The sequence below is a fragment of the Poromitra crassiceps genome, assembly GCF_964638095.1.
Source record: "Poromitra crassiceps genome assembly, chromosome: 11".
In the NCBI taxonomy this organism is placed as follows: Eukaryota; Metazoa; Chordata; class Actinopteri; order Beryciformes; family Melamphaidae; genus Poromitra; species Poromitra crassiceps.
The window spans coordinates 37657093-37670435 of record NC_139643.1 but is presented as its reverse complement, the minus strand read 5'-3'; positions in this window follow the sequence as shown (position 1 = coordinate 37670435).

The following is a 13343-nucleotide window of genomic DNA, read 5'->3' as shown; positions in this document are numbered from 1 at the left end:
TGTTGGTAATGTATGTCCTTCATGCATCTGAGTGGGGGTGTGTGAAAAGGCTGAGCTTGTCTCAGTTACAGGAGCTGCCCGAAGCCATTTGTTGCACTAGTTATGTTTGTTTATTTATTTATTTAAAGAATCTTATCCTGTATTTAAAACTATTTTTCATAAAAGGTTATTATTATGCGTTATCTCGCATTGCAACCACTGTACATAAGACTGTTCATTACCGCTGAAATGTCAGGAACGACCCGCTCAGAAATAAATTCACTTCAGACAGATTATGTGTAGTTCATATCAGTAACCAGACATCATTGTAATGATTGAGTTCACCATGCAATCAGGCTATCAGCCCCCCCCCCCCAAATAAAATTTCATGAAACAGTGGATTCATATGATTTTTTTCCCCTCCAGTGTAAACAATCAAGACTGCCTGAGGCAATTATGGAACAGGAAAGAAGATGATTGGTTCCCCTCCTCCAGAAGATGGTGCTCACGAATAGCTCGGCACAGGAAACAGTTTATGTGAAGAGCATTGTGTGTGTCGTTCCCTCTCGCTCTGTCCACATAGGCACAGTCATGATCCACTAATAGTCCTATACTAATATTCCTACTCTGATGTGGACTTACAGTGAGATAATATAATAAGATAATAATATATTATAATTATAAATGTTATAGTGACCTTCTTGCCTTCTGTAGTAGGCCTATCAATATATTTCTATAGTGAAATAGACAACCCACTAGACACCCCTACCCCCCTCCCCTCCCGCATTTCCCTACCGGCAGTGGACACTGGGGCCCGTCATGAGTCATGACTACCCTGGCACTGGACATCACAACAGTCTAATCTTAATGTATGGACTCCTGTTGGACTCCATGTGTAGGCTATCAATATTCTTTCTAATCATTAGTTTACTTTTAGTATTTATTTGTTCACTCTGGTGTATTCAGAGCAAAGAGAGAGAGAGAGAATGATGATGCCAATAGGGCAGGGAGAGCTGGTGTTGATGATGGAAGTGAGAAAAGGAGAAATTTAAGACTGAATAATGGCATCACAACAGTCTAAAGGAGTTTGCACACAGAGTCCGGTGTTACACCTCAATTGGGCTGCGTAGGCAGTTTTCCACTGCTTTGGTTCTTGCTGCAAAACCTCTCACCTCTGCGTCTTAAGTTGGTTTGGCAACGGCACACATTAAAATGCCACTGCTCCAACCATCCATGGGACCTTGATTTGAATGAAAAAGACCGTTCTACCATGTTCAACAAAGATTTTTTATTAAACTTTTCCCACAGGTTGAACAGATGGGTAAGAGGGTAAACACTACATTAGTTATCTAGCTATAATATTATTATCTAGCTATAATACACAAAAATCAAAATGAACATCATACAAAACCATCTTTTTATGGGGGAACAATAAGACTAACAACACAAACATGCAGGAGATCCACCGGATCTGGGGCGGGTCTTAGACCGGTAGCCAGTAACAGATACCAGACTCTTCTCCTTTGAGAGGTTATATGGACCCTTATGTGTCTCTGAAAATGTCCTTTATCACTAAAAACTCAACTTAAAACTAACCCAACTTAAAAGTTCCATATTCTACACTTTTCAGTGTTTCATCTTGTCTTGAGGTCCATTACAAACTGTGTGTGTGTTGTCAGGTACCAAAAACACTTTTTTTTACACATTCGTTTTCCAGCATCTCTCTGAACCAAGAACAGGCTTCTGGTGCGGTGCCTTTAAGGCTAATTAACATGAACGGCCCTCTGCCCTCCACAGGCAAGGCAGAGCAGGCAGCAGACAGGTAGGAAAAACTCATCTTACAGACAAATGAGTGTAGCTAGATCTAACTAATCAATCAACAATCAACCATAGAACAGAATTATATAATTAATATCAGAATCAGAATCAGAATCAGAAAGACTTTAATGATCCCCGGGGGGAAATTGGGACAAGTTACAGTAGCTCGCTCACAGAACACACATAGCATAAAATAAACAGTAGTAAATGCGATAGTAAGCAAAATAAACAGAATACTCATAGTTAGGTCGATGTATAGTTGGACATTGGACACAATCTTCATCATATTGGCTCTGTACACCACCACAATGGACTTGAAATTAAACAATCAAAATGTGCTTTAACTGCAGACTTCCAGCTTTAATCTGAGGGTATTTACATCCAAATCGGGTGAACGGTGTAGGAATTACATGACTAATAATAATATTCCTACTCTGATGTGGACTTACAGTGAGATAATATAATAAGATAATAATATATTATAATTATAAATGTTATAGCGACCTTCTTGCCTTCTGTAGTAGGCCTATCAATATATTTCTATAGTGAAATAGACAACCCACTAGACACCCCTATCCCCCCCTCCCGCATTTCCCTACCGGCAGTGGACACTGGGGCCCGTGATGAGTCATGACTACCCTGGCACTGGACATCACAACAGTCTAATCTTAATGTATGGACTCCTGTTGGACTCCATGTGTAGGCTATCAATATTCTTTCTAATCATTAGTTTACTTTTAGTATTTCTTTGTTCACTCTGGTGTATTCAGAGCAAAGAGACAGAGAGAGAGAGAGAGAGAGAGAGAGAGAGAGAGAGAGTGAGAGTAGTGATGATGCCAATAGGGCAGGGAGAGCAGGTGTTGATGGAAGTGAGAAAAGGAGAAATTTAAGACTGAATAATGGCATCACAACAGTCTAAAGGAGTTTGCACACAGAGTCCGGTGTTACACCTCAATTGGGCTGCGTAGGCAGTTTTCCACTGCTTTGGTTCTTGCTGCAAAACCTCTCACCTCTGCGTCTTAAGTTGGTTTGGCAACGGCACACATTAAAATGCCACTGCTCCAACCATCCATGGGACCTTGATTTGAATGAAAAAGACCGTTCTACCATGTTCAACAAAGATTTTTTATTAAACTTTTCCCACAGGTTGAACAGATGGGTAAGAGGGTAAACACTATATAGTTATCTAGCTATAATATTATTATCTAGCTATAATACACAAAAATCAAAATGAACATCATACAAAACCATCTTTTTATGGGGGAACAATAAGACTAACACAAACATGCAGGAGATCCACCGGATCTGGGGCGGGTCTTAGACCGGTAGCCAGTAACAGATACCAGACTCTTCTCCTTTGAGAGGTTATATGGACCCTTATCAGCCTTATGTGTCTCTGAAAATGTCCTTTATCACTAAAAACTCAACTTAAAACTAACCCAACTTAAAAGTTCCATATTCTACACTTTTCAGTGTTTCATCTTGTCTTGAGGTCCATTACAAACTGTGTGTGTGTTGTCAGGTACCAAAAACACTTTTTTTTACGCATTCGTTTTCCAGCATCTCTCTGAACCAAGAACAGGCTTCTGGTGCGGTGCCTTTAAGGCTAATTAACATGAACGGCCCTCTGCCCTCCACAGGCAAGGCAGAGCAGGCAGCAGACAGGTAGGAAAAACTCATCTTACAGACAAATGAGTGTAGCTAGATCTAACTAATCAATCAACAATCAACCATAGAACAGAATTATATAATTAATATCAGAATCAGAATCAGAATCAGAAAGACTTTAATGATCCCCGGGGGGAAATTGGGACAAGTTACAGTAGCTCGCTCACAGAACACACATAGCATAAAATAAACAGTAGTAAATGCGATAATAAGCAAAATAAGCAGAATACTCATAGTTAGGTCGATGTATAGTTGGACATTGGACACAATCTTCATCATATTGGCTCTGTACACCACCACAATGGACTTGAAATTAAACAATCAAAATGTGCTTTAACTGCAGACTTCCAGCTTTAATCTGAGGTTATTTACATCCAAATCGGGTGAACGGTGTAGGAATTACATGACCTTTTAAGGGACCAGAATTACATTTTAAAGGGACCAAAAGGAATTGGACAAACTAACATCCAATGAGTTCTGAAGCATTTGGCTGAATATGAGCAGATATTGCCTGAAGCACTTCAGAATCCATCCTGCTGCTGTTGTCAGCAGTCGCATCATCAATAAATACAAGGGAACCAGTTCTATTGACAGTCATACATGCCCACACGGGCATGGCTGTCAATTGAAATGGAACTGGTAGTCATACATGCCCACGCCAGTCCATTGTGGTGATGTACAGAGCCAAAATGATGAGGATTGTGTCCAATGTCCAAATATGGACCTAACTGTATAAACACACTGAGAAATGAACATGTTTCTCTCCTGTAACTTCATGCTATTTTTTATGGGTTACTAAACTTCCTTAAAACTTTTGCCACAGACTGAGCATTTAAATGGTCACCCCCCTTTGTGGCTCTTCATGTGTTTCTTCAAAGTTATTTTATGACCAAAAGTTTCACCACAGACTGAGAATTAAAATGGCTTCTCTCATGGATGGACTATCATGTGTTTCTTCATGTTTCTTTTAAGAGTAAAACTTTTACCACACTGAGCAGTTAAATTGTTTCTCTCCTGTATGGACTACCATGTCTGTCTTCACATCTCCTTTATGGCTAAAACTTGACCACAGACTGACTTCTCTCCCATGTGGACTCTCATTGTAAATGAATGTGTTTTTAATTTCTGTTCGAGACAAATAAAAAATTCAATTCAATTCAATTCATATGGCCCTCCAAGGCATGTTTATAAGCTCAACTTGTTACCACAGATTAATCATTTAAATGGTTACTCGCCTGTGTGGCTCTTCATGTGTGTCTTCATGTTGCCTTTTTGATTAAAACTTTTTCCACAGACTGAGCATTTACATTCTTTCTCTCCTGTGTGGACTACCATGTGTCTCTTCATAGTATATTTTAGACTAAAACTTTTTCCACAGACTGAGCATTTAAATTGTTTCTCTCCTGTGTGGACTACCATGTGTGTCTCCACATTAACCTTTTTACTAAAACCTTTTCCACAGACTGAGCATTTAAATTGTTTCTCTCCTGTGTGGACTACCATGTGTGCCTTCATGTTAACTTTTTGACTGAAACTTTTTCCACAGAGTGAACAGTTAAATTGTTTCTCTCCTGTGTGGACTCTCATATGTGTCATCAAGACCTGTTTATAACTAAAACTTTTTCCACAAACTGAGCATTTAAATTGTTTCTCTCCTGTGTGGACTACCATGTGTGCCTTCATGTTAACTTTTAGACTAAAACCTTTTCCACAGACTGAGCAGTTAAATTGTTCCATCCTATCATCATCACTGTCTTCAGTCTCGGGTTCAGAAGAGTCTGGATTCTTGCCAGCGCTAGTTGGGTGTAAGTGACGAGCTGGATCTAAGTTCCTGGCTTTTTCTGATACTCCACAGTCCTCTCCATCAGCTCCTGTTTTCATCTGTTCAGTTGAGCTGCTGGCTAGATGCTCTGCCTCTCTGTTCTCCTCAGTTTGGCTTTGATGATGCTGTGAGGACTGAGGTTTCTGTTCATCATCTTCACTCTTCACAGGGACAGCAGTGAATGGGAACTTGATGATATGGGCCTCCTCTGGCCCTTGAAGCTGCTCTCCCTCCTGACTGGTCCAGAGTTCCTCCTGTTCCTTTTTAATGTGTGGGGGCTCTGGCCCTTGAAGCTGTTCTCCCTCCTGATTGGTCCAGAGTTCCTCCTGTTCCTTTTTAATGTATGGGGGCTCTGGCCCTTGAAGCTGTTCTCCCTCCTGATTGGTCCAGAGTTCCTCCTGTTCCTTTTTAATGTGTGGGAGCTCTGGCCCTTGAAGCTGCAGTTCCTCCTGTTCATTTTTGATGTGTGGGGCCTCTGGCCCTTGAAGCTGCTCTCCCTCCTGATTGGTCCAGAGTTCCTCCTGTTCCCTTTTAATGTGTGGGGGCTCTGGCCCTTGAAGCTGTTCTCCCTCCCGACTGGTCCAGAGTTCCTCCTGTTCCCCTTTAATCTGACTGATGCAGAGTTCCTCCTGTTTCTCTTTAATGTGTGGGGGCACTGGGCCCTCCTGAAGCTGTTCTCCCTCTTGACTGTTCCAGAGTTCCTGCTGTTCCTTTTTAATGTGCGGGGGTTCTGGCCCTTGAAGCTGTTCTCCCTCCTGATTGGTCCAGAGTTCCTCCTGTTCCTTTTTAATGTGCGTGGGCTCTGGCCCTTGAAGCTGCTCTCCCTCCTGAATGGTACAGAGTTCCTCCTGTTCCTCTTTAATGTGTGGGGGCTCTGGGTCCTCCTGGTCCAGACTGGATCTCCACTCAGGGGGAACCTCTTCTTTAATGACAAACAGGTGGTCTGGTGGTACAGCTGAAATACAGACATACACACATTAAGGAAAACTGAATGCAAGTCTACCTATATGTGTCACTTTTACTTCGTAATTTTAACGAGATCCATAGGTATCACCAATGGGATTGGGGGTGGACCTAAGGGGCAACCTGAAAAATTAAGCCAATGTGGAAGTGCCTTAAACCTGCATTCTTTCTAATGGTCAGCAGGGGGCGACTCCACTGGCTGCAAAAAGTCAAATTGTCAATGGGGAAATGACCCTACTTCTCTGTTGGTTTATTATGTTACCTCACTAAATACTTTCCTAATGAGTTTATGTCTCAATCGGTAGTTTAAAGTCTTCTTCAATAGAGAACCGCAGGAATGAGTCCGGAAGTATATTTCCGGGTTTGTAAGAGAAAAAGTGAATGGAGTTTTAGAATGGGGATACATAAAATAGGGTCTGTGGTTAACAACAGTTTATTGGAACGTGAATTTGGGTTCAGCAGGATAATCTTCACAAACGTGAATAACTTTTATCACTTTTGGAACGTAAATGCGTTTTTTTAACACATTTTTTAGAAAACTCTTCAAAGGGCATAAAAGTGATTAACATTTGTGAAGATTATCCATAAATAAACAAATCAATAAATAAATAAAAAGCATAATTGGCAGAAGGAATCAACAAGAAAGATCTCCGGATTACAGGGACATCTGAATGAGACAAATCCTCACGGAATAGACCCTTTTCACGGGGCCATTTTGTGTCGAAAAGGCAGAATAAACACAGGTGCAAGCAAAACACTAATGAGGGTTTCAAAATTCCAATCATGGACGGATGTTGGAAACCCTCATTAGTGTTTAGCTTGCACCTGTGTTTACCCTGCCTTTTTGACACAAAATGGCCCCCGTGAGAAGGGTCTATAGGAATTCACTCAGATCAGCCCAGGTCAAACAGGCAGGTTACAGTGCAGATGACATGGGCGAATTGGTTGCTCAAAGGCGGATGGCTGAGGGGGAACTATACTGGATATACGCTATTATAATTACTATTATAAATTATACACTGTAGTCTAAACATATCGTGGATGTATAGTCGAAATGGAACATTAAGGTTCAGATGGTTCGCTGTGCGCAGAAACTGTAATGTTCTTCAATGCAGTCTCTTTTTAACGTATTTCACCTCGCATGTTCGTGAAATCAGGGGGCGATGTCTCTCAAAGGAGAATAATTAGGGGCGTGATATTTAAATGACGATAGATTCCAGCCGCCAGACTTATCAATGAGTGCTACTTTTTACGCTGTGATTGACAGGATACGAACCCTTCTTAAATCCCACGCGAGCCCTATCGTAAGAGGCTTCAGAAACTGCGGTCTCTGCACAACATACATAAATGAGGGCCAGAGTGTGTATGTCTGTCTGTATCTGTTTATCTCCCCAATGGGTTGGCCAATCAATCTAAAACTGCACATTGGCTGCAAGGATTGGCTTAGGCCGAGACTGATAATTTCATTTCCCCAAATTTAAACTGTTTTGGGGCACACATGCCTGGAAGTCTGCACATATGTGGCGCGCACATCCCCGGCGGGTAAGGACTAGTACCCTTTGTTCACACCATATGCCGAAGCAAAGATCAAGCCACGCTGAAGCTGAGCTCACGCTAAACCGGTCACATAAGCACTCTTTTCCTCAGCGCCTCGCTCGGCGCGCCTTGACCCCACCAACAACTTCCATTGACTTCATGCCTGGCAGCTTCACGCTTGGAAAATAGAACAGAATCTTGAACGATCACTTCAGTGCAGCTTCAGCGTGGCACGCGTGCGGCTGGTGTGAACGGTCTCGCCTGTTAACAAGGACGGCAAAATGAAACTGCATGGCTTCAGCGTGGCTTGAGCATTGTGTGACTGTGAACGTGGGCTTATGCACAGGTTTTGTGGCTTCACTGCTGCGAGCCAGCAAGCAACAGGTTATATGGGTTTTGGTTTATTTGAAAGGACTTTTAATTCAATTTCATTTTATCTGAGACAATGCCTATAGACCAGGGGATTTCAAAGTCTGAGAGATTGTGGGCCTCCCCTCAGACTAAGCTTAGAAAAAGGCGACCCCCCACCCCAAGTTTACTTGCTTAGTTTTGCTCAATTCCTGCCTATGGGACTGTGATTATGTTATTGATCCCATAGACACTCAACAATTGAGCCATGATAGCCTGATATTGCTGTTTGACATACTTCAGACTAGGGATGGCACATGGACGATGGCATCGACCATCGTGATTGGCCGACCCTCATCGACCTCTGAGCCTTCTACATCGGATCATTGTGATTAATTATCTGTTCGAAATAAATTTGTGCCGTTTTAATAATAAAAAATACCAAGTCCACTTACCGTGACGCGTGGGGGACGCGCCGGCGGCATTAAATGAGCGCACCCAGTTCAGACTCAGAGAAGCCTCCCCATAGACATATATAAAGGCTAGATGGCTTAAGGCGGAGTCACCAGCGTCGTTGAAGCGCCGCCATCTTGCTACGACAGGCTTTCTGGTACGTTCTATGGTAGCTGTTGGAGGGTGCACAGACAAAAATACTCATAACTCGCTGAAATCTTGACGGATTTACAAACGGTTTGGTTTATTACAAGCATATTCCGTTCCCGAGATATGGCAACAACAACAAAAAAAACAACTAAAAACACTATTTTTTTGATGGGCTCCAAATTACACCAAAATTAAACCGAAGCATCTATGCCATGAGAGGGATTCAGGCACAAAGTTTCATGCAGTTTCATCCATTTCCCTAGGAGTTATGATCATCTGATGTGATAATACTAACCCAACAACAGATGCTCATAGCTCCTAGCAAAATGGATGAAACTGCATGAAACTAGGTGCGTGAATTCATCTCATGATGATGATGCTTCGGTTTAAGTTTGGTGTAATTTGGAGCCAAAAATAATAATAAAATGTTAGCGTTTTTTTAGCTGTGGTGCCGTAGCAAGATGGCCACCATGCGACGACGTCGCTCTCCATTGACCGGCAGCGCGGGTAAGCCATCTAGCCTTTATATATGTCTATGAGCCTCCCCTCCCCCTCCTCCGCTCTAGTGCTTCTCTGCACTGGGTGCGCTTGTTTAATGTCGCCGGGGCATCCCCCGCGCATGAGAAGTCAGTTCTTTTGTTGTGAACACTTTTAAGACAAAGAAGAAACTTCACGTTATTTCCTGTTTTCAACCCAAAGTGAGTACAAGTCTTCAACTGTGAATTTAACTCGCCTGTTTCCAAAGTGAAAGTTGAAGTTGATACAGCAGTGCTGTATCAACTTCAACTTTCACTTTGGAAACATATTGTTAGTGCTGTAACAGCACTAGCAATATGGAACGGCGCAAAACAAACGTTAATGTTACAGATCCTGACCAACAACGTGTGCGTGTGTGTGTTGAATTTAACTAGCTGGCAGAAAACTGACAGAATTACTGGCGGATATAACGTTAGATTTGCGTGGGCTTTTGAACCTAATGAGAGAGAGTTGAGAGAGAAATACAGCAGCAGCAGTAGCTAGCTACTGCTAGCTGTTACAGCAGTAGCTGCCGCATGGTGTGCACGAGCCGTTTAGATGACCCTTAATAGCCTCAGCAGGAACTAATGTTACTGCAGAATAGCTGTCAGCAAACACCCCACTACTAGCCTATCTAATAGGCTAATTATATAACATAAGAATAATGCTTGGAAGTAGCAGCCGAGTGCAGTCAGCAAAACAGAGGCAGAGAGGGGCGGGTCATGCCTTCGCCTAGCCTTTGCCATCATGGGGAAAAAAATATCGCGTAGGGTCTTGCTCTCTTAAGGGTTACGCCCACTGATGCTGTGATAGAGTGCTATTACATGCTTTCACCTGTAGGGGGACTCTAGGCTAGTATAGTCCACCCTTGCCTGACAGGAAGTCAGAGAAGAAGTTGTAGCCAGCAAGCCATGATGACGCTGCCTCGCATGCATGGTATCATGTTAATAAAAGTTTAATCAAACTATCAGTTGGTGTCTGTTGCAATGGCAATATGCGAAGATACTACATATGGCGACGAGGATGGGATCACACATGTCACATCAGCGCCGTACCACCCCTCATCTAACGGTCTAGCAGAGAGGGCGGTACAAACCTTCAAAGAGTTGATGAAGAAAAGTACAGGTGATACAGTGGAGACAAAGGTGGATCGGGCTTTATTTAGCTATCGCATCACTCCACAGTCGACCACTGGACTGTCACCAGCTGAAATGATGAGGGGAAGGAAGCTGAGGTGTACACTTGACCTGATTCACCCAGACTTGAAACAGAAAGTCGAGTCAAAACAAACAAGTCAGAAGAACTACCATGACAGACATGCCAAACATCGCAACTTTGTGAAAGGTGACTCTGTTTACACTAAGAACTTTGGACATGGACCTAAATGGATACCAGGTCTAGTACAGGAGCTAACAGGGCCAGTTTCCTATACTGTGTTGCTGGGGGATGGAAGAGTGGTCAGGCGACATGTCGATCAACTATTCAGCAGGCAGGACAAGGATCTCCCTGAGCCCGCTCCCACCACTACAGAGGAGGAGGACGTTCTGGAACCCAGTCCACCAGCAGCTGAAGTACTGGAGGACACAAATACTAACCAATCAGAGGACAGTGCAATGCCGGTGGTGACCCCTGAAGATACTGCACCGGGTGGTACGCCATCCGATGTGTTGCGCCGGTCAAAAAGGGACAAACGGCCTCCACGCCAGTGGAAGGACTACTCAGCATGAAGGAGATACCTTCATGGGCAAGAATGCACCCTTATCTCCTTAGGTAGTGTGGTAGTCCACCCGCACTAACCATACACACGTGAACACACACAACTGTGGGGGATGAGAGACTTAAAAAAAAAAAAAAAAGAGGAAGAGATAAAAATGTTATAAAAAAATAATGTTATTGTAATATGTTCAGTATTATTGTGATTACATAGTACGGTACATAAAAGAAGCAAGCTAAAATAAATAAATATATAAGTTGAAATATGACTTGCTAAAACTAAAGGTGACAATAATTACTGTTAACTGGAAAAGAAAATGCTGGTATGTTTTGTTTATGATGTTGACTTCTGAACTAGAGGGTAGTGAAGTAAATAATTACAAAGCTAAGAAGGGAGGGATGTGATAGAGTGCTATTACATGCTTTCACCTGTAGGGGGACTCTAGGCTAGTATAGTCCACCCTTGCCTGACAGGAAGTCAGAGAAGAAGTTGTAGCCAGCAAGCCATGATGACGCTGCCTCGCATGCATGGTATCATGTTAATAAAAGTTTAATCAAACTATCAGTTGGTGTCTGTTGCAATGGCAATATGCGAAGATACTACAGATGCCAAACTCAATCGAAAAACCTGTCCATTTTACTGTTGACTTGTCACTGTTGCACAAGTGCACCCAACTGCTAGAACATGCCTTTAATCAGTTGGGTCTTTTCTAATATTCGGGTTAAAAACCGAAGCTCAGACCACGTACGTGTCTTTATTTACAAAATTCACATCCGCGCTCATTGTTTTGAATGGCGAGTTACATGACACCGGGTCCCGTGCTGGCCCCCTTGCTCGCGTGACGAATGGTCTGCCTTGCTTTCCATTTTCTCACAACAGGAAGAATATCATATTCATAAACTGTGTGTGAGTAATGTGAAACAACAAAAATGTCACCAACCTGCTCTGTGTAATCGCACTTCAGGATTTAGAACAGCGTCCAGTAGCCTTTGTTTTTGGTCGATTTCCTGTTTTAAACGAGACACTTCCTCCTCTTCAACAGCTGCAGTTAGTCGCTGCTGGACCACCGTTCTCAGTCTCAGCTTCTTGACTTTAGACATTTTCACACGGTGACAACAAATTTCCTCCTCAACTATAGCCACAGAGTCTTCTGTCAGTTAAAGTTGTGAAGTAGACTTTTGAAAGGAAACATGTTTAAGTTTACACCTTCAGCCAGTCGCATGACCAGTCGAGCTGGAATTTCCTGATTCCGCTCATCACTTTTTCTTTTTGTTTTATGGCGGTTGGCATCCAGCTTATTGGTGCATTACCGCCACCTTCTGCTCCAGAGTGTGGATCAGACAATTCGTTCACTTCTAGGCCTAATGCTTGCTTGCTCAAATAATTAATAGTACCCTAAATAAAGTCAATAAAAAGTAGCCTAGTCATGGACGTTTCAGTCAACCAATTTTATATTATATAGCACTAAATCACAACAAGAGTTATCTCAAGGCACTTCACAAATATAGAGCAGGTAGAAGACCAGGCTCTTTATTTTAGACCATTGATTTTAGACCCAACAATTGAATTCTCAATGGCGATAGTGAGTCCAGTGCAGTGGTTCTCAAATGGGGGTCCGGGGCACTTTGCCAGGGGGTCCGCGAAAAGTTTTCGGGAAAATAAAACTAAAAACTTATTTTTTTGGCAAAAGCTTCATAGTTGAATGAAAACTATGTTATGCTTTAAATCTAAAATGGTTCATGGATTACATTCTAATCTAACAAACCTGCCGCGGGGTTCCGCATTTCTGGATGGCAAGGGACGTCACGCTGATCCCTCGTATAGTGGGGAAATGGCGGGATGGGGGGGAAGAATAGTGGCTAGGGGGATAATTTAAGGGTGGTGTTTGGGATATATATTTACTTATTTATTTATTTTTTATTGACAATGAGTGATGTACAAACATTCTTCTTCTTCTTGCTTTCCGGCAGACTGGATGCCTTGCTAGAACATTGCTCGAGTGCAATGACTGTGTCAAACCTCAAGCAAGCTGATGCCGAGATGACAGCCTGGCTTGCCATGAAAACCAAACCATAGATATATACACGTGTCGTGTATATAGTGTAGCGAACCAGTGTTACACATAATGTGGTGAGCAATAGAAGTGTCTCGATTGCAGATAGGAACTGATGTGGGGGAGTGTTACTGGGGGGGAACACTATGCTTGTGGGAGACTTCCGGGAGACAGAGCATGCGCGGGGTCAGTCTCCAGATACCGCCAAAGGGAGAAGCAGCTAGCTAGCTATGTGCGTGACAACCGCCAAGAGTTGTAATATGACTAACTGTGAATAAAGAACCCTGTACCAGCAAGAAGCCTCTGATTCCCTAAATACCAGG